We start from the raw sequence: 23,105 nt of genomic DNA, 5'->3' as shown, positions 1-23,105 counted from the left end.
AAGAAATGCAAAAAAGCAAAATGGCTGTCTGAGAAGGCCTTACCAGTAGCTGTGAAAAGAAGAAAAGCAGAGGAGAAAAGGAAAGATATTCCCATTTGAATGCAGAGTTCCAAAGAATACCAAGGAGAGATAAGAAAGCCTTCTTTGCAATCAATGCAAAGAAATAGAGGAAAACATCAGAATGGGAAAGACTAGAGATCTCTTCAAGAAAATTAGAGATACCAAGGGAACATTTCGTTCAAAGATGGACTCGATAAAGGACAGAAATGGTAGGGACCTAACAGAAGCAGAAGATATTAAGAAGAGGTGGCAAGAATACACAGAAGAACTGTACAAAAAGATCTTCATGACCCAGATAATCATGATGGTGTGATCACTCACCTAGAGCCAGACATCCTGGAATATGAAGTCAAGTGGGCCTTAGAAAGCATCACTATGAACAAATCTAGTGGGAGGTGATGGAATTCCAGTTGAGCTATTTCAAATCCTGAAAGATGATGCTGTGAAAGTGCTGCACTCAGTATGCCAACAAATTTGGAAAACTCAGCAGTGGCCACAGGACTGGAAAAGGGCAGTTTTCATTCCAATCCCAAAGACTGCTCAAACTACCACACAATTGCACTCATCTCACACGCTAGTAAAGTAATGCTCAAAATTCTCCAAGCCAGGCTTCAGCAATACGTGAACCATGAAATTCCAGATGTTCAAGCTGGTTTTAGAAAAGGCAGAGGAACCAGAGATCAAATTGCCAACACTTGCTGGATCATCAAAAAAGCAAGAGAGTTCCAGAAAAACATTTATTTGTGCTTTATTGACTATGCCAAAGCCTTTGACTGTGTGGATCACAATAAACTGTGGAAAATTCTGAAAGAGATGGGAATAGCAGACCATCTGACCTTCCTCTTGAGAAACCTATAGGCAGGTCAGGAAGCAACAGTTAGAACTGGACATGGAACAACAGACTGGTTCCAAATAGGAAAAGGAGTACAAGGCTGTGTATTGTCACCCTGCTTATTTAACTTATATGCAGAGTACATCATGAGAAATGCTGGGCTGGAAGAAGCACAAGCTGGAATCAAGATTGCCGGGAGAAATATCAATAATCTCAGATATGCAGATGACACCACCCTCATGGCAGAAAGTGAGGAGGAACTAAAAAGCCTCTTGATGAAAGTGAAAGAGGAGAGTGAAAAAGTTGGTTTAAAGCTCAACATTCAGAAAACTAAGATCATGGCATCTGGTCCCATCACTTCATGGGAAATAGATGGGGAAACAGTGGAAACAGTGTCAGACTTATTTTTGGGGGCTCCAAAATCACTGCAGATGGTGACTGCAGCCATGGAATTAAAAGACTCTTACTCCTTGGAAGGAAAGTTATGACCAACCTAGACAGCATATTAAAAAGCAGAGACGTTAATTTGCCAACAAAGGTCCATCTAGTCAAGGCTATGGTTTTTCCAGTGGTCATGTATGGATGTGAGAGTTGGACTGTGAAGAAAGCTGAGTGCCGAAGGATTGATGCTTTTGAACAGTGGTGTTGGAGAAGACTCTTGAGAGTTTCTTGGACTGTAAGGAGATTCAACCAGTCCATCCTAAAGGAGATCAGTCCTGGGTGTTCATTGGAAGGACTGATGCTGAAGCTGACACTCCAATACTTTGGCCAACTCATGCAAAGAGTTGGTGATGGACAGGGAGGCCTGGCGTGCTGCGATTCATGGGGTTGCAAAGAGTCAGACACGACTGAGCGACTGAACTGAAACCCCTGCCCACCCCCAGATCTCTCCCCTACCTGCCCCTCACTGGTGGTATTAATAAGCCCCCTCCCTGTGGCCCAGTTTCTTGAGAAACCACACACCGGGGCAGTTGTGCAGGATCTTGGGGGTATCCTCCTTTGAAAGTAGAGTTTCCCTGGTGGCTCTGTGGTAAAGAATCTGCCTGCCAGTGAGGAGACATGGGCATGCTCCCTGGTACTGAAGAAGGAATTCAGAGGGCCTGGACTCCATCTCAGGCCTGTGCATGCTGATCATGCCCGGCCGCCTCTCCAATGGATTGAACTCTGTGTTTAGTGTCTATGGAAACGACGACAGAAGGATAAGACCCCCTCCGGACAGGGGAATCCTGGAGATCGTATCCAGTTTACTCATCGCTTAAGAGAACACGTACACTAATCACCCCTTCCTCCAGACAGGCCATAAATTTTTCTGTACCTGTCGGAGTGTAACTTCGTGCTTACTGGCTAATTGTTTAACTGTCTGAGCACATGGCACATGAGTGATGGGGTTATTGGGATTGTATTTACCCTTCCGTAGTTTATGTAAGTCTCAAGGAATTTGGGGTGGTGGGTTCGGACACATACACATGGGGTATAAAAGATTTTCACAAACGCTGGTCGGGGTCCTTGGCTAAGAGGAGACTCTGCCTTGGGCCTGCCGGCGTAATAAACTGCATTCCACTATCTGCATTGTCCTTCTGAGTGAGTTTGTTTCCCGGAACGCGTGGCTTCAACAGTACAAGAAGATCCCACATGCTGCAGAGTGACTAAGCCCACGTGTGTGTGCTAAGTCACTTCAATCGTGTCTGACTCTTTGTGACCTTATGGACCATAGCCCACCAGGCTCCTCTGTCCATAGGATTCTCCTGGCAAGAATACTGGAGTAGGTTGCTGCAACCTCCTCCAGGGGATCTTCCTGACCCAGGGATCTAACCTGCATCTCTCTCTCAAGTTTCCTGCATTGGCAGGCAGGCTCTTTGCCACTAGTACCACTTACGAAGCCCAACCAAGCCCGTACACCACAACTATTAAGCCTGTGCTCTAGAGCCTGGGAGTTTCAACTGCTGAGCCCACATGCTGAAACTACTGAAGCCCAGGCACCCCAGAACCCGTGCTTCATAGCAAGGGAGACCACCGCAACGAGAAACCCATGCACTGCAACTAGAGAGTAGCCCCTGCTAGCCGCAGCTAGAGAAAGCCCGCATGCAGCAACAAAGACCCAGCACAAAAATAAAGAAATTTTTAAAAATAAATAAAGGTGAGAACATACCCAGGTTTTAAAAGAAAAGAAAAAAGAAAGTGGACTTAACTTTCATCTAAGTGTGCAAGTGACATGTGTTCTCTGAAGAGAAAAAATTAGGAAAAAAATAGCAAGAAAGAGGAAAGGAAGGAAAGGAACAAAAGAGGCAAGAAACTTAAGTGTCCATTGGTGGACAAACAGATAAAGAAGTTGTTTGTATGTATGTACAATGGAACATTACTCAGCCTTATAAAGGAAACCCTGCAAATTGTGACAACATGGATGGACTTTGAGGGCATTCTTTTTGGTTCAGTTCAGTTGCTCAGTTGCGTCTGACTTTTTGCGACCCCATGCACTGCAGCACGCCAGGCTTCCCTGTCCATCACCAACTCCCAGAGCTTGCTCAAACTCATGTCCGTTGAGTCAGTGATGCCATCCAATCATATCACCCTCTGTCCTTCCCTTCTTCTCCTGCCTTCAGTCTTTCCCAGTATCAGGGTCTTTTCAGATGAGTCAGTTCTTCACATCATGTAGCCAAAGTATTGGAGCTTCAACTTCAGCATCAGTCCTTCCAATGAATATTCAGGACTGATTTCCTTTAGGACTGACTGGTTTGATCTCCTTGCAGTCCAAAGGACTCTCAAGAGACTTCTCGAACATCACAGTTCAAACACGCTGGCTAGGAGATCAGAAAAGCAGGATGTGACGAGGTCAAGAGGGCATTATCCTAAATGAAATAAGTCAGACAGAAGAAGACACTTTATGATCCCTTTTATATTTGGAATCTAAAAAACCAAGCAAACTACCCCAAACTCAAAGAAAAAGAGATTGGATTTGTGGTTACCAGAGGTGGAGCTTGCTCCTTGGAAGAAAAGCTATGACAAACCTAGACAGTGTATTAAAAAGCAGAGACATCACTTTACTGACAAAGGTTTCTATAGTCAAAGCTATGGTTTTGCCAGGAATCATGTACAGATGTGAGAGTTGGACCATAAAGAAGGCAGAGCGCTGAAGAATTGAACTATGGTGACAGAGAAGACTCTTGAGAGTCATTTGGACTGCAAGAAGATCAAACCACTCAATCCTAAAGGAAATAAACCCTGAATATCCATTGGAAGGACTGATGCTGAAGCTGCAATGCTTTGGCCACCTGATGCAGAGACAACTCTTTAGAAAAGACCTTGATGCTGGGAAAGATTGAAGGCAAAAGGAGAAGGAGGCAGCAGAGGATGAGATGGTTGGATGGCATCACCAACTCAATGGACATGAGTTCGAACCAATTCAGGAGATAGTGAAGGACAGGGGAGCCTGGCATGTTGCAGTCCATGGAGTTGCAGAGAAGAACACAACTTAGCAACTAAACAGCAGCAGCTGATACAGATATCAGATCACTTATCATTGCTGGAATATTACTTCTTTATTTTAACACAACCACAATCACACATGCTACTCAGCACAGGTTTTTTTCTCATGCAGCAAATGTAGGATGGACTGCTTTCGGTTTCAACAGATCTACGTCTGCACCACTATTTTTCACAAATATATGGTATTTGCCTCTGTGAATGTGCTGTATTGTCATTAAGTCTGGTGTTGGACAATTATGTTATTTCTAGTTTTTCAAAAATGTAAACAATGCTGCCTTGCAAATACTTCTTGGCCCACTTACTCCGCTATTTGGGGAGCCTAACTTCCTAGAGGTGAAATTGCTGGGCCAGAGAGTGTGTACATATTCAAAGCTTTTGGTGCATTTTTGTGCTCTGTTCTTAATTCCAGACCCATTTCTTTTATGCTCTGGATTTATCACCCACTTTACAAGGACAAGTAAATTTAGGTAGAGATTCTGCTATTTGTAATTCTCCAGACTATGTCTTTCCATTAATATGTATGGTTGAAAAAAAAAAAAAAAGACTATAGTTTCCATTTTTAAAGCACCAAGCATATCCAAGCATATTCTCACCCTGATATTCCAGTGTGCCTGGCTCTTCCTAGTAATACTGGGAATTGGATTAAATGCTGTTTTTCCCTTCTAGAGTGAAAAGTTTCTAGGTCAAGCCCAGAACACGGTCATTTACTGAACCTTAGTTTTATTGTTGCTAGTGTTGTTTAGTAGCTAAGTTGTATCTGACTCTGCGACCCTAGAGACTATAGCCTGCCAGGCTCTTCTGTCCATGGGATTTTCCAGGCAAGAAGACTGGAGTGGATTGCAATTTCCTTCTCCAGGAGATCTTCCTGACCCAGGAATCAAACCCATGTCTCCTGCATTGACACATGCATTCTTTTTTTTTTTTTTATTAGTTGGAAGCTAATTACTTTACAGTATTGTAGTGGTTTTTGTCATACATTGACATGAATCAGCCATGGATATACATGTATTCCCCATCTCGATCCCCCCTCCCACCTCCCTCTCCACCCGATCCCTCTGGGTCTTCCCAGTGCACCAGGTCCGAGCACTGACACATGCATTCTTTATCACTGAGCCACACGGGAAGCCTGAACTTCAGTTTGCTCATCTGTAAATTGGAGCTATTAATAATACTTTGTAGGATTTCCTGGAGGTGAAAAGAACCCAGCTCAGTGTCTGACACCCAGGGAAATCTCAGCACTTTTGTGCTGTCCCATCCCTCGGGGACGGGTGGTGGGTGATGGGGTCTCCTGGCCCACATGTACATGTTGGCTCTGATCCCAGCAAGGCCTGCCCACATTCCCAGCCACCCAAGGCTAACTGTCTCTCTCAAGAACAACCCCCGGATTTGCCCCACCTTAAAAAGCCCTTGAGCTCTCAGAAGGACAACCACATAAGAGAACAGAACATTAGAGAAAATTGCTTGTCTAAAATAGACAAATAATTTTCATTTCATTCTTACTTCTGTGTTCTACTTTCTCTCTCTCCTTGCTGTTCCTTTTTCTACAGAAGCCAGGCATGAGGGTGATATTATTCCTATAAATTCTTCAGATGGATTACATAATAATCTAGACTGCAGACTTAAAAAAAGAAAGGCAACCGCCTGGTAAATGGACAGAAGTCTTTGCGACTGTTCAGAGAGCCAAAGCCCAGGCCACTCCTTGCCTCCTGACACTCAGGAGCTGACTGGCCTCATTCTTGGGGTTCCCAAAGACAGTCATGGTTGCACATGCTCAGAGATGCATAGCCCAACTTCCCGGGTGATCAGAATCACCTGGGATGCTTATAAAAATGTAGATTCCTGGGCCCCATGCCATATCTGAATCAGATTCTCCTGGAGGGAGACCTGCATACTTACAAATACACAGTATACCTTTAACAAGTGGCCACAGGCACTTCTCTTTTTTTTTTTTTCCATTTATTTTTATTAGTTGGAGGCTAATTACTTTACATCATTACAGTAGTTTTTGTTATACATTGAAATGAATTAGCCATGGATTTACATGTATTCCCCATCCCGGTCCCCCCTCCCACCTCCCTCTCCACCCGATCCCTCTGGGTCTTCCCAGTGTACCAGGCCCGAGCACTTGTCTCATGCACCCAACCTGGGCTGGTTATCTGTTTCACCCTAGATAATATACATGTTTCAATGCTGTTCTCTTGAAACATCCCACCCTCGCCTTCTCCCAGAGTCCACAAGTCTGTTCTATACATCTGAGTCTCTTTTTCTGTTTTGCATATAGGGTTACCATTACCATCTTTCTAAAGTCCATATATATGTGTTAGTATACTGTAATGGTCTTTATCTTTCTGGCTTACTTCGCTCTGTATAATGGGCTCCAGTTTCATCCATCTCATTAGAACTGATTCAAATGAATTCTTTTTAATGGCTGAGTAATATTCCATGGTGTATATGTACCACAGCTTCCTCATCCATTCGTCTGCTGATGGGCATCTGGGTTGCTTCCATGTCCTGGCTATTATAAACAGTGCTGCGATGAACATTGGGGTGCACGTGTCTCTTTCAGATCTGGTTTCCTTGGTGTGTATGCCCAGAAGTGGGATTGCTGGGTCATATGGCAGTTCTATTTCCAGCTTTTTAAGAAATCTCCACACTGTTTTCCATAGTGGCTGTACTAATTTGCATTCCCACCAACAGTGTAAGAGGGTTCCCTTTTCTCCACATCCTCTCCAGCATTTATTGCTTGTAGACTTTTGGATAGCAGCCATCCTGACTGGCGTATAATGGTACCTCATTGTGGTTTTGATTTGCATTTCTCTGATAATGAGTGATGTTAAGCATCTTTTCATGTGTTTGTTAGCCATCTGTATGTCTTCCTTGGAGAAATGTCTGTTGAGTTCTTTGGCCCATTTTTTGATTGGGTCATTTATTTTTCTGGAGTTGAGCTGGAGGAGTTGCTTGTATATTTTTGAGATTAATCCTTTGTCTGTTGCTTCGTTTGCTATTATTTTCTCCCAATCTGAGGGCTGTCTTTTCACCTTGCTTATAGTTTCCTTTGTTGTGCAAAAGCTTTTAAGTTTCATTAGGTCCCATTTGTTTATTTTTGCTTTTATTTCTGAAATTCTGGGATGTGGGTCATAGAGGATCCTGCTGTGATTTATGTCGGAGAGTGTTTTGCCTATGTTCTCCTCTAGGAGTTTGATAGTTTCTGGTCTTACATTTAGATCTTTCATCCATTTTGAGTTTATTTTTGTGTATGGTGTTAGAAAGTGTTCTAGTTTCATTCTTTTACAGGTGGTTGACCAGTTTTCTCAGCACCACTTGTTAAAGAGGTTATCTTTTTTTCATTGTATATCCTTGCCTCCTTTGTCGAAGATAAGGTGACCATAGGTTCGTGGATTTATCTCTGGGCTTTCTATTCTGTTCCATTGATCTATATTTCTGTCTTTGAGGCACTTCTTAACATCAGGAAAATATGACCAGCACTGTTACAGATGGAGAAAACTTGAGTAATTTTCAAACTTGGCTGCAAACCAGAGTCTCTTGGGGACCTTTAAAAGCCCCCAGTGCTCGGTTAAATCAGAATCATAATCACCTTGAATCACGTGCAGGAGTCATTGGGAAGACCTCTGACTATGTGCACGTGGGCCAAGAGTCCAGGGTCTAACACTGGCTTTGCCACTAACCCACTGAGCAGCATCTCTAGTCCTGAGGTTCACAGATGTACAATGAGGGACATGGACCAGCCCACAGAGAAAACACTTTCTGTCATGTGTATCAGTCTGATTGATTGGAGGTGGCTGCTTGGGCTGCAATATTGAGAGGGATTCCAGGGTTGAGACTGAGCTAAATAGAAAAGAGTAGATCAATTAGGGATGTCTGCCACGGGTGCAGATTAGAGGGTGATGGTTTGTGTGTCAAGAGTTTGCTATCTCTGGACTAGATCATCTATAAGGTTCCCTCTGAGCCTAAGCGACATAATAATAATGACAATGGCACCAGATTTATTGTGAAGAATAATTGAGATAATCTATGCAAATACCTTGTAGCCTATAAAATGGTATACAGATGTTAGTTATTATGATAATAGTTATTATTTTAGTTTTAGGATGCTATTTCTTTGACACTTTTTAAGGCAGAGTCATGAGCAGCCAATGGCCTGGCTGGGTGGCAGTGAGATGTCTGGGTCAAAATGCACTATTGGATTGGGAATCACATGGGATTATAGGAATGGACAAATTTGGAAAACTCAGAAGTGGCCACAGGCCTGGAAAAGGTCAGTTTTCATTCCAATCCCAAAGAAAGGCAGTGCCAAAGAATGTTCAAACTACCACACAATTGCACTCATCTCACATGCTAGCAAAGTAATGCTCAAAATTCTCCAAGCCAGGCTTCAACAGTTTGTGAACCGTGAACTTCCAGATGTTGCAGGTGGATTTAGAAAAGGCAAAGGAATCAGAGATCAAATTGCCAACATCTGCTGGATCATCGAAAAAGCAAGAGAATTCCAGAAAAACATCTACTTCTGCTTTATTGACTACACCGAAGCCCTTGACGATGTGGATCACAACAAACTGTGGAAAATTCTGAAAGAGATGGGAATACCTGCCTCCTGAGAAATCTGTATGCAGGTCAAAAAGCAATGGTTAGAACCAGACACGGAACAATGAACTGGTTCCAAATTGGGAAAGGAGTACATCAAGGCTATATACTGTCATCCTGCTTATTTAACTTATGTGTCTGCATATAAATATGCATCATGCAAAATGCCAGGCTGGATAAAGCACAAGCTGGAATCAAGATAGCTGGGAGAAGTATTAATAACCTCAGATATGTAGATAATACCATCCTTATGGACAGAAAGCAAAGGGGAACTAAAGAGCCTCTTGATGAAAGTGAAAGAGAAGAGTGAAAAAGCTGGCTTAAAACTCAGCATTCAAAAAGTAAGATCATGGCATCTGGTCCCATCACTTCATGGCAAATAGATGGGGAAACAATGGAAACAGTGACAGGCTTTATTTTCTTGGGCTCCAAAGTCACTGCAGATGGTGATGGCAGCCATGAAATTAAAAGATGCTTGCTCCTTGGAAGAAAAGCTATGACAAACCTAGACAGCATATTAAAAAGCAAGAGACATTACTTTACTGACAGAAGTCCATCTAGTCAAAGCTATGGTTTTTCCAGTAGTCACGTATGGATGTGAGAGTTGGACCATAAAGAAGGCTGAGTGCCAAAGAATTGATGCTTTTGAACTGCGGTGTTGGAGAAGACTCTTGAGAGTCCCTTGGATTGCAAGGAGATCCAACCAGTCCATCCTAAAGGAGATCAGTCCTGAATATTCATTGGAAGGATTGATGCTGAAGTTGACGCTCCAGTACTTTGGCTATCTGATGTGAAGAACTGACTCATTGGACCCTGATCCTGGGAAAGACTGAAGGCAGGAGGAGAAGGGGATGACAGAGGAAGAGACGGTTGGGTGGCATCACTGACTTGGTGGACATGAGTTTGAGAAAGCTCTGGGAGCTGGTGATGGACAGGGGAAGCTTGGTGCTGCAGTCCATGGGGTCGCAAAGAGTCGGACACAACTGAGCCGCTGAACTGAACTGATAGGAATGGACAACTGAAATCACTTAGGGTTTCAAAGCTAACAGACTCCCCCCTCAACCTAACTGAAGAATTAAATGGGAGAGGGAAGGCAATAAATTGGGTTCTGGATTACAGAGAACATCTCTGGCCCCATAAGAACCTATTGAACTTACAGTCTTTCTACTCACAGGCAGGATTATAACTAAGGACACCCTCCACCCCATCTATCCATCCATCCATCCATTCCATCCACCGGTACACCCATAGGCCCATCTTTCTACTCATCCCTCCACTCATCTTCCTGTGCACCCACTCAACTATCTAGCTACATATATTAAGCATTTCCCATGTACCAGGCATATTCTAGGTTCTGGGATACAGGTGGGGCTGCTATGCTGTGCAACCTCAGGGAGCAGCGTGCATGTAGATATTCGCATACATATCACACGGATCTTTGCATAAATCCATGGGACACAGAGGTGAACAAGATAGGCATGGTCTTTGATGGCATAAATCTTTCCTTCGAGAAAGAGGACAGAAAATAAACAAGCAAACAAAATGAATGAACAAGATTGTTTTGCATAGTAATAAGTTCTTAGAAGAAACCAAAACAGTGACAAGACAGACAGTGACAGGTGAGGGACAGGGTGGGCACTGAATTTGGATAGGGCGACCAGGAAAGGTGATATTTGAACAAAGGCCTGAATGATAAGAACCAGCTTGCCATGAAAGCTTAAGTTGTGAGTCTATCAGGCAGAGGGAATAGCATGTGCAAAGGTCTTGAGGTGGGAACAATTCTAGGAAGCAAAATAATACCAGTGTGACTAGGGCTTGCTGCGTGAAGGAGTGAGTGATAAGAGATTAATGCATTTAGGGGTTCAGCAGCTGGGTGAATGGTTTACGCACTTACTGAGATGGAGAAGACTGGGGGAGAGCTAGATGGTGGGAGGTAAATCAAGTGATTTTTTTTGGTCATGTTACCCTTGAGGTGCATATTAGACATTTAAGTGGAGATATGGCATAGCTAATGGGATTTAGTAGTTTGGAACTCAGAGGTCAGGGTAGAGGTATGAGTGTGACAACAGTAGTGGACACAGATTGCTTGTCCAACACCCTTTCTCATGATAAATACCTAATTTATGCTCTGCAGTCCACATCTCCCCTGTGCTTGGGGGAATAACTCCATCCATGCACTAGGAGTGGAATACAATGCTCAAATCTAAGCAGTAATGGGCCCCATCCTCTGGCCATGTAACTGGTCTGGAGTGGACACTGGATCCTATTTGAGCCAATGAAACTAAAGAAGGCAAGTGTTGAGGTTTTCTGGCCTTCTCGAGAATATTCTGGAAGAAACCTCCTCTCTCTCCCTGAACGTGAATAATCTGAAAGTCACTGGCTGCCATTTTGCCGGCTGGGTGGGGGTGGGGAAGTTTGGAGGATGACAGATTGACACAATGAAAGGTAGAGCAGAAGACATGAGAGACAAAAAGGTAAAGGTCTGACACTTAGTCTCTGAAGCCGACTCTGCATCCAAGTTTTGTGAGACAAGAAATCCACCCAAGGATCTAAACCAGATTGGGCTATGACCTCTGTTTCTTGCAGTTCAACACAACCCAGTGGATATAACAGACATGGTGCTAGATGCCACGTTCTTGGAAGAGAGTGTAGATGAACCAGGGGGTGAGTGGACCCAGAGGAAGGCTAGTGAAAGTTTCCCAGATAAAGGGGGCTGTGACTGCTGAAGGTAGCAGTCCCAGAAGTTTTCCTGTATATAGTCTGGATCTTCTACTGAAGAGGAAGTGAAAGCCCTGGGAAAAACACAGTGCCAGAGTAGCTAGAGATGAACAACCTCTGCCATTAGCCAGCTCTGTGAGTTCTGACAACTCATTTAACCTCTCTGAGCCTCAGTTCCTCTGTGAAAAGGAGGTAACAACACCCACAACGAAGGATGGTGTGAGGGTTACTGATGTGAAGAATGTACTGGGCTCTGCGTGTGATGCTTTCTGCACCTCCCTTTATTCTTGTCCTTGGTGGCATGGTCCTCTCCATGAATTCTGAGGGACGCTGAGTCACTTTATTATAAAATTTAAAAAATGTAAGTGGCTCCCTGAAATGACTCTGTCTCCAGAGAAGCAGTTGATCATCAGGAACATTTGTTCCCCCTTTGCATGCATGCATCACATTTGAGCATGAAAATAGATGCTCTAATTAGGAGAGAAAGAAGCCTGAGCTCCAGACTGGTGGCTGCTCAGTGATGACTCGCATGGGACAGGAAGGAAAGGCTGCTTCTAACAGGGGTCACCCTGGAGGGATGACACCCCCCATCCTGAGAGGCCCCAAAGGTGGGAAACACACAGCTCTTCTGGAACTGGAACGTAGCTACTGGAGACTGAGCCAGTCACAGGAGGCCAGGATGCTGGTTATGGAGGGGTTAACCTCCCTAAACCTTCTCCCCAAAGGGCAGAGAATAAGGTCCCAGCCTGTTGCCATACATCTCATCCACTGGGGAAACATCGCTTGGTTGGGGCCAAGTTCCAGCTGTGCTACTTAATAGCTCCATGACCTGGGCATGTTATTTAATGGTCCCGTACTGTTCTTTCATCTATAAAACATAAGATTGGGAGAGTAATTCTTCTGAGTGTGCTTATATATTGCTGGCAGGAATCCAAAACAGTAGACCTACTATAGGAGGGAATTTGGCAGTATCTAGTAAAATTACATATGCATTTATCCTTTGACCCAGCAATCCCACTTCTAGGAATCTGTCCAAAAACCACAATGGCAAAATAGAAAAGATATATGCACAAAGCTACTTGTTGCAGTATGGTTTGTGGCAGCAAAAGGCTGGAAACAATCCAAATGCCCATCAGCTGGGGACTGGTTGAGTAAACTACGGTCCATCCATGCAATGGAGCTAAAATGGTGAGGACCATTTAGATATACTGCTTTGGGGTGATCTCCCAGCTACAATGTTTAGTGAAAACAAGTAAGGTGGAGAATACATGAAAAGATGCTCAGCACCATTAGTTATTAGAGAAATGTAAACCCAAACTACAATGGGGTATCAGCTCACACTGGTCAGAAAGGCCACCATCAGACAGTCTACAAATAACAAATACTGGGGACTGTGTGGAGAAAACAAAACCCTCCTACGCTGTTGGTGGAAATGTAAATTGGTAAGGCCACTGTGGAAAACAGTATGGAGGTTACTCAAAAAACTAAAAATAGTTACCATAAGATCTATTAATCCCACTCCTGGGCATATACCCAGAAAAGATGAGCATTCTAATTTGAAAAGATACATGCACCCCAGTGTTCATAGAAGCACTATTCACAACAATCAAGACATGGAAGCAACCTAAACATCCACTGACAGATGGATGATAAAGAAGATGTGGTGTATACACACACACACACACACACACACACAATGGAATGTAACTACTGGATGTATGTAATTACATACATACATATACATACATACAATGGAATATTACTCTGCCATGAAAAAGAATGAAATAATGCCATTTGCAGCAGCATGGGTGCCACTAGAGATTATCATATTAAGTGAATGAAGTCAGACAATGACAGATATCTTATCCTATCACTTAGACGTGGAATCTAGAAAACTGATACAAATGAACTTATTTACAAAATAGAAATAGACTCACCAACAGAAAACAAACTTATGGTTACCGAAGCAGAAATGGGATGGGGAGGGAGGGATAAATCAGGAGTTTGGGATTAACAGGTACACAGTACCATATATAAAATGGATAAACAACAATGACCTACTGTATAATATAGGAAACTATATCCAATATCTTATAATAACCTATAATGGAAAAGAATCTGAAAAATTATATCTATATATGCAGAGTACATCATGAGAAATGCTGGGCTGGAAGAAGCACAAGCTGGAATCAAGATTGCTGGGAGAAATATCAATAACCTCAGATATGCAGATGACACCACCCTTATGGTAGAGTGAAGAGACACTGAAAAGCCTCTTGATGAAAGTGAAAGAGGAGAGTGAAAAGTTGACTTAAAGCTTAACATTCAGAAAACTAAGATCATGGCATCCGGTCCCACCACCTCAAGGGAAATAGACGGGGAGACAGTGTCAGACTATTTTTCTGGGCTCCAAAATCACTGTGGATGGTGACTGCAGCCATGAAATTAAAAGACACTTACTCCTTGGAAGGAAAGTTATGACCAACATACATAGCGTATTAAAAAGCAGAGACATTACTTTGCCAACAAAGGTCCGTCTGGTCAAGGCTATGGTTTTTCCAGTGGTCATGTATGGATGTGAGAGTTGGACTGTGAAGAAAGCTGAGTGCCGAAGGATTGATGCTTTTGAACTGTGGTGTTGGAGAAGACTCTTGAGAGTCCCTTGGACTGCAAGGAGATCCAACCAGTCCATCCTAAAGGAGATCAGTCCTGGGTGTTCATAGGACAGACTGATGCTGAAGCTGAAACTCCAGTACTGTGGCCACCTCATGCGAAGAGCTGACTCATTGGAAAAGACCCTGATGCTGGGAGGGATTGGGGGCAGGAGGAGAAGGGGATGACAGAGGATGAGATGGCTGGATGGCATCACTGACTTGATGGGCATGAGTTTGAGTAAACTCCGGGAGTTGTGATGGACAGGGAGGCCTGGTGTGCTGCAATTCATGGAGTCGCAGAGTCAGACACGACTGAGCAACTGAACTGAACTGACTGACTGATGCATATATATGTTTCTGAAACTGAATCACTTTGCTGTACACTTGAAAATAACACAACAGTGTGAAACAACTATACTTCAATAAAAAGTATTAAAAAGTTAAAAAGCAAACAAACGGGGGAGATTCTACATCGAAAGCACATAAACTGACTGCATTAATGGTATATAAAGTGTGATTTGAATATAGGAGTCAGGAACATTCAGTGCTTTTGTCTGTTTCATAAGGGATGCTTCTGACAAGTTACTAACAGACAAGCTGTTAGGAATAAAGGCTTCCCTTCCTCTCCCCAAAAGAAAAAAAAAAAAAAGGAAAGGTAGAAAAAAGTATGTTAGATAAAAGTATGTTTAGTATACAGCCATTTATTCAAGAAAGGAGGGAGAGAGCATGTATACACGTGTAAACACACACAGAGAACATTTTTAATTGGGATAGTAACCATTTTTTTTTAATGATTACCTATAGAGAGCTATGACAAACTTAGCATATTAAAAAGCACAGACATCACTTTGCTGACAAAGGTCCATATAGTCAAAGTTATGGTTTTTCCAGTAGTCCTGCATGGATGTGAGAGTTAGAACATGAAGAGGGCTGAGTGCTGAAGAAGTGATGCTTTTGAATTGCGGTGCTAGGGAAGACTCTTGAGAGTCCCTTGGACTGCAAGGAGATCAGGAAATCAACCCTGAATATTCACTGGAAGGACTGATGCTGAAGCTGAAGCTCTAATATTTTGGCCACCTGATGCAAAGAGCCAACTCACTGGAAAAGACCCCGATGCTGGGAGAGATTGAAGGTAGGAGGAGAAGGGGGCAACAGAGGATGAGATGGCTGGATAGCATCACCGACTCAACGGACATGGGTTTGAGCAAACTCTGGAAGGCAGTGGAGGAGAGAGGAGTTTAGAATGCTGCAGTCCATGGGGTTGCTAAGAGTCTGACATGACTTAGTGACTGAACAACAACAGTAACTTATGAAGGGAGGTGGAAGGGGAAAGAGTCTAGATTTCTCTGAAAGTGCATCATATACCATTCCACTTTTGTAGATGTTTGAAATCTTCCATAATACAATATATGTATTTTAAAATACTTCTTCCTTTGACTTCACACTAACTCATGGACCCCACAGAGTGGCAAAGAGCCACCTCAACCTAAGGCTTTACCCTGGACTTTCACGTGAGGGGCAGGAGCCTTTTCTTGGTTAAGTGACTGGATGTTTGGCATCTTTGTTCCACAGCTTAACCTCCCCTAACTGTTACACAATCCTGCCATTAATCTTCCAGGGTTTGGCTTAGCCTTTCCTTCCTGACTTGAAAGGTTTGGATTCATCTCAGAGAGGAGCAGTCCTTTCACAACAGGTTCTCTAGGAGATGGAGACCATGAATCTGGATCCCACCTCCTCCTTGGCTCCATCCCCAGACCCACAAAGGAGTTGGAGATATATTTGCAGCTCTATATTTTTTTCTGTTCACTTGTTCTATAGGCTAGGGACTCTTGCTTTGGCACAATGGGTTCTGATTCTTTATCTTTAAAACACAGAGTTCTTTCATTTAAATCTTACAGTGACACCAGCTTTTTAAGCAGATAAAAGTAAGCTCTTGTTAAAATAGAGAAGAATTCAGATCCCTACGGTCTCAGCTCCCTCTGCAGCAGGGCCTACCACTTGTCCACATCATCATCCTTTCCCCTAGAAGCCCTATTTTGAGCTGGGCATACCGCTGCCTGGAAAAGAAGAGACTCTTTTCAAAGCTTCCTTTGCAACTATGTACAGTCGGGTGACTACTACATCCTGGCCAGTAAGAAATAAATGAAAATGTTGTATATGATTTCTGATCTCATTAAAATGAAGGAAGAATTTCCTCTCCCCACCCCTACCTCCATTCCACTACCTAAAACTCAGATGCAATAGCTGCAGCTCTAGCAGCCATCCTGCATTATGAAGACAAGCGCCACATCCTAGGGATCGCAGAGCAGAGAACTGGAGGGAGCCTACATCCCTGATAACCTGTGATATCACCACACCAGCTCTGAGCTGGCTACTTCTGAACTTTGTAAAAGAAGGAAACATTTGAGAGAATAAACTTCTACCTTATTCAAGCCACTGTTATTTTGTGATTTAAAAATAAACAGTTTAATCCTAGTCAATATGTTTTCACACACATACACCCTCCCTCCACCTCAACAGCAGATCTAAAGTACCCCTGGAGGGCCCCAGACTACTGTGGACCACCACTCTGGCCACAGAAAAACAAGAGAGTCTTTGTAAAGTACACTGGCTCATGAAGCTTCTGCCTAGAACTGAAACATGTCATTTCAGCTCACATTTCATTGACCAAAGCAAGTCATGTGACCAAATCTGATGGCAATGGGGTGGAGATCTATAGTGCTCTGAGAGAGGGGCAGGAAAATTTTGGAAATAATAAAAATCCATCTTATATGAAAAAAATAAGACCTAGAGAAGTAATATGGCTCACCTGAGGTTGTACAGGCAGAGTTAGATCCCAGATGGGGCTCATTCCAGCTCTAACGCCTTTCCATTCAACTTCACTGTCTCTCAAAATGATCATGTGATTTGGGAACTTACAGTGGCTCCCAAGGACACAGTGCTTGGCAAAGTCAGGCTCATATTCCAGGTCCCTATGTCCATGTCTTCTCCCTTTTTTTCACTCTTCTTAGGGACAGCATTTATAACTTGGCTTCTCATCCCATTTCTCTCCTCTTCTTCCCCACTTTGGGGGTCCAAAGTATCAAAATTTCTGATTACATGCAACATTGCCTTAAGTTTGGGACGGGTCATAAAACATGTGGAGGAATGTGTGAAACAATTTACACACAATTTACACACACACCCCTTGGACATTTCCAGGGGTAAAGAGAGCCAGTTAAAGAAACTAACATGTCCATCCTAGGAAACTTTGAACAAACTCAGATATTTTAAGGATACAAGCAAAAGTTGGGAGGACAGGAATATTCCCAGCTGATAGGCAGGATAGAACTGTAGAGATTCTATGTGTATTTTTCTCCTGTAGTGTGAGGTGTTTCTACTCATTGATCTTCCAAGCCACTAATTTGATTTTTCGCAGTAACCAATCTACCTAGTTTTCTCATGTGACTTGTATCAGTTCAAGAAGAGCTACTTGTTTGACTAAGAGAAAATGAGAAATGGGGGTGGGGAGAAAAGAAATAGTAAAAAGTAAAATGAAGAACAGGTGTAAAATAAGATTGGTAGGAGTACAGTCAAGAATATCAGTTTTGATACCAAGAGACAAAGACAGCCCTCAATACATTTATAAAATAAAATATATGGACAAGAGGACACAACGTAAAATGGTGGGGATTTCCTTGGGGGTCCAGTGGTTAAGAATCCAGCTTGCAGTGCAGGGGATGTGGGTTTGATCCCTGCTCAGGGGACTGAGATCCCACATGCAGAGCAGCTAGGCCCATGCACTGCAACTTCTGAGCCCAGATGCTCTGGAGCACTCAACACATAACCATGCACACTCAACATAACCATGCACACTCAATATAACCATGCACACTCAATATAACCATGCACACTCAACACATAACCATGCACACTCAACATAACCATGCACACTCAACACATAACCATGCACACTCAACATAACCATGCACACTCAATATAACCATGCACACTCAACACATAACCATGCACACACGATGTAACAAGGCTCCCACGTGTTACAACTAAGACTCGACCTGTGTGTCCTTCAGTCGCTAAGTCCTGTCCGAATCTTTTGTGATCCCCATGGACTGTAGCCCACCAGGCTCCTCTGTCCATGGGATTCTCCAGGCAAGAATACTGGAGTGGCTTGCCATGTCCTTCTCTAGGGGGTCTTCCCGATCCAGGTGTTGGATTCCCGTCTGCTGCTTGGCAGGCAGATTCTTTACCACTGAGCCACCTCCTGACCTGATGCAGTCAAATAAATAATATATATATTTTTTCTTTTTTTTTTTCATTTATTTTTATTAGTTGGAGGCTAATTACTTTACAATATTGTAGTGGTTTTTGCCATACATTGACATGAATCAGCCATGGATTTACATGTGTTTAAATAATATTTTTAAAAACAAAAAAATAAATCCCAGTTGGATTAAAATTTTAAGTAAAAATTAAATTAGAAAATTTAAACACTATAATTTTAATAAGACAGGAACTCTTAATGTTATAAAGAAAAGTAAAGATTATATTTCACTATGCAAAATTAAATTTTGCACGTGTTGAAAAATCATAAACAAAGTCAATGGCACTTGGGGGAAACTATTTTTGCAATACATATGGCAGATAAGGATTAAATCCATAACAACTCAGTGCTCCAAAAATTGATTAAGAAATATATTCTGATAAAAATAGGTGGATGTAAGTAAGCAATTCCTAGAAGAGAAGCTCAAATGTCTAATAAATATATTTTTTAAAATGAAGTTCATGCTCTCAAGAAGTCAAAGAAATGGACATGAAAATAACAGAGAGATACCATCAGATTGGCAAAACAAACAGAAAAACAAAGCCCCCCCAAATGATAATGTTCAATCTTGGTAAGGATGAGGGGAGCTGAGCCACTCATACATCGGCTGGTGGAAATGTCAATTGCTGGAGCCTTTTTGGAAGATGATCTAGTAATATCTAGTAAAATTTTTTTAAAAACCTGCACATTTCACACACCACACATTCACGTACATGGTATCTCTGAAAGGGAGATTCCCACGTGACTCAGTGGTAAAGAATCTGCCTGGAAGGCAGGTTCCAGCAGGTGGGAGTTCCACCCCTGGGTTGGGAAGATAACCTGAAGGAGGAAATGGCAACCCACTCCAGTATTTTTGCCTGCAGAATCCTCTGGACAGAAGAGCCTGTCCATGGAGGCTACAGTCTATGGGGTCGAAAAGTGTCAGACACGATTGGGCAGACATATTAAGCATGCACATCTCGTTTCTTTCAGCATATCTCTGAAAGAAAACCTGAGAAACCGGCAACAGAGGTTCTGGAAAACAGGAATGGGTGGGCGATTTTTATATCATGATAGTCTTTTGTACATTTTGAACTTTATATTATATATACCTTTTAGTCAACAAATTAAAAAAATCTTTTCTAATATTTTTGATTTTAGAGCTTTGTTCTTTTTTTTTTAAATAGGTGTTTATAGCTATAATTCTTCCTCTAAGAGCTTTCTCTTCTCTACATTTTGGCAGGCTGTGTTTTCAGAAACAATTTTAAGTAGCATTTTGATTTCTCTTCCCCTTGGTGAACCACTGGGATCATGTGATGGTGGGGAGATGGGGGTGAGGGGGACCAGGACAACAGCCTGCCCCCTCGGCTGCTCTCAGACCCCAAGTGAAAAGTATACAGTCAGCACCTTGTTGAGCTGACTGTGATTCCAACAATGTAAAGTCATGTCTATTGGGTTGGCCAGAGCTCATTCAGGTTTTCCATAGTATCTTATGGGTTCTGGAAAACCCCAAATGAACTTTTTGGCCAACTCGATATTTCTTCCAGTGTGGCCTTGATGTAGGTCAATCCCTTTTGCAGAGGTCAACCAAAGAAAAAGGTATCCATCCCCATATCGGAGGAAAGACTGCGTTGTGCTGAGTAAGAGACAATCTGTCCAGCAGGAGCCAGACCCCCTTCTATGCATGGCTTTCAGCGCACACCCTGGCCACAAAGCCCCAAGGACACGACTGCCCTGAATCTGGCTGGTCCCCGCTCTTTTCCCCTCCCCAGCACCACTTGTGTGCTTACGCTGCTCCATCCTTTCTCCCCAATATCATTCATCCCTTTCTAACACTTAATTTACTTTTATTTTACTTTTATTGTATATTACCTGCCCCTTCACCCCCCACCACTTCCCCACCTACCCCCACAAAACTCCAGGGAAACTGAGAATTCCACCTGTTTTGTCCATTGATATATCCAAAGTACCTAGAACAGAACCTGGCACCTGGCGGAAACTTTACAGATATTTGTTAAATGACTGTGTCTCAGACTAGGAAAAAGCTTTCTAAGCTTGATGTCAAAGGAAAAAACTCACAAAGAAACAGACTTACAGGCTTATCTATATAAAGGTATAAAATTGCTGAGACACAGTCAAAACAAACAACTGAAGTATCTAACAATGGGATATCAATAAGATAGATATTATATATATACAATGGATATATTAATAAATAAATATTACACATCTACACAGTTGCAAAGAGTCAGACATGACTGGAGCTACTGAACAACATACAGTGGAACACCTCCAGCCATTTAGAGTGGTGATGTACATCAACATAGACGGTCATGATGAAGGCTATGTGAGATACCATTAACTGAGAAGAACCAGTTCCAAAGAGCTCACCAGGTGTCTGTTTACAAAGGTATAGAAAAGCCTCCTATACAAAGGTTTGTATACAAAAAAAAAAAAAAAAAAACCTTTGTCTACAAAGGTATAGAAAAACCTTGGGGACTTCTTCCCCAAGGGTAACCATTCAATAGCAAAGTCATTAAAACAGTCATTTTAGTAGCACATTGATTACCATTTATTTTGCCCTTAGGAGTTCATAAGATAGTACAGAGGTGTTGCCCAACAACCCAGAAAACTCTTCAAATTCTGTGTTTCATAATTACTGCTTTTTTGCATTCTAATTGTCTTAAAAGGCGTTTCTATACTAGATGATAAATTCCTGGAAAGCAAGGACAAAAAGTATGTATCTGTACTCTTCACTCTCAACCCACATATTATAAGTACTTAATACATATTTTTAACTCTAAGGAAAACACAAACAAAGCAAAAATGAAAAGGAATTCTAGAAAAGCGTCTGGAAAGATAAAAAGATGAGCTTGTCTGCAGCTGTTTTACATGTGGTTGAATGTGGTTTCTGCTGCTTTTCCGTATTTTATCACTCTTCTATAATAAACATGTACAAATTGAAATGAGTAAGTTATTTTGGGGTTTCCCTGGTGGCTCAGTGGTAAAGAATCCACCTGCCAATGCAGGAGACATGGGTTCGATCCCTGACCTGGAAGGATCCCACAGGCTGAGGAGCAACTGGGCCTGTGCACTGCGACTATCAAGCCTGAGCTCCAGAGCCCAGGAGCCGCAACTGCGGAGCTCACGCGCTGAAACTACTGAAGCCCGAGCAACCTAGAGACCATGACCTGCAACAAGAGAAGCCCCCATTGTGAGACTGCATGCCACAGCCTGAGAGCTGCTCCCGGTCGCTCTAACTAGTAACAAGCCCTCTCAGCCAAGAACCAGCACAGCCAAAACCAAAATAAACTTATTTTCATAGTTATGTTTGACTAAAAATCAACAAATTGAAATGAAAAGGCAAATATCAAACTAGGAAAATTAAATACAGCATAGGTGATTCACAAAATATCCATGCCTTTAATATATAGTTTTTTAAATCAGTAAGAAAGCCTTCCTCTTCTTTTCCATCTCTGCCCCAACTTCCTGAACAATTTGATACTAAAGTCGTTAGGCGAGCAGAACAAGGCAGGCATCCCTATTAGTCACGGGGGTGGATGGATGCACATACATGTAGAATGATAAACAACGAACTCAGGATGGCAGTCTCCCCTGGAGAGGGCAGGAGGGTGGAAACAAGGGAAGTGACATCAGGGAAGGCTCTTAAGGATCTTCAAGCGTATCTGTGAGGTTGTTCTTTTTTAAAATCTGAAGCAAATCTGGTAAAATGTAAAAAACTTGGCAGAACAGGAAAGTGGACAAGGGGTGCTTGTTATTCTGATGCTAGAACTACTCCATTAAAAAATACTAGGAGGGAGGGAGGGAGGAGGCAAGGGGGAGAGGAAGGATAGGGCAAGGGAGGATGAATGAATGATACTGCTTCCTCCCTTGGTTTCAGGGAGGTTAAGTGCTCTCCCCAAGGTCACACAGCCTGTGATGACATGTCCCCGTGGCCTCTCTGCCAGCCAGTGTTGAGTTCCCTGCCGGGAAGCAGCTCCATCGAGAAACACACCACCTGGTTTGCTTGGGTGCACAGTCTGGAAGTTTGATCAGGTTCAAGGACGTGGACCTAAGAATGTCTACAGACTGTTCACACCTGGGATCCTGGGGCAGTCAGATGCCCAGGGAGGATCTAGCGTCTGAAGGATATCAAAAAGCATCCTCCCAGGTCAGGGCAGTGGAACAGAGGCTTGGAGGGGCGTGGAGGCAGGTCCTTCCTCCCTCCCTGCCACTCCCCTCCTCTGCACACCCTCCTGATCACCTGAAACGCAGACCAAAGAAACAGCAGACTGTGATTCTCCAAGGCCCACCATGGGGAGGGGTCAGCCCGGAAGGAGTTCTGACCTTTTCTATTGTTCTTTAGGATGTGGGCTATTTCTGGGGTGGATGGACCACTGGGACATTCATCTGCCCCAGCAAGCCTCCAGCAGAACTGTGAGCTGCCGCTTTAAGT

The 23,105-nt window shown here is 42.9% G+C and overlaps 1 long non-coding RNA gene across 2 annotated transcripts in view; it reads right to left on the bottom strand.

Annotated features, from left to right (window-relative positions):
• Positions 1 to 1,814: 1,814 nt before the first annotated feature.
• The window catches only part of LOC110132215 (uncharacterized), a 157,082-nt gene continuing 135,791 nt past the window's right edge, over positions 1,815 to 23,105 (bottom strand). For both annotated transcript variants that reach the window (XR_011492128.1, XR_011492129.1), the window contains one exon: positions 1,815 to 8,221. This is a non-coding gene — a long non-coding RNA (uncharacterized lncRNA). The remainder of the gene's footprint in view (positions 8,222 to 23,105) is intronic.

The sequence above is a fragment of the Odocoileus virginianus genome, chromosome 17 (assembly GCF_023699985.2).
Source record: "Odocoileus virginianus isolate 20LAN1187 ecotype Illinois chromosome 17, Ovbor_1.2, whole genome shotgun sequence".
In the NCBI taxonomy this organism is placed as follows: Eukaryota; Metazoa; Chordata; class Mammalia; order Artiodactyla; family Cervidae; genus Odocoileus; species Odocoileus virginianus.
Note: the sequence above shows the minus strand (reverse complement) of the source record. Positions and strands in the feature narration are given on the sequence as shown.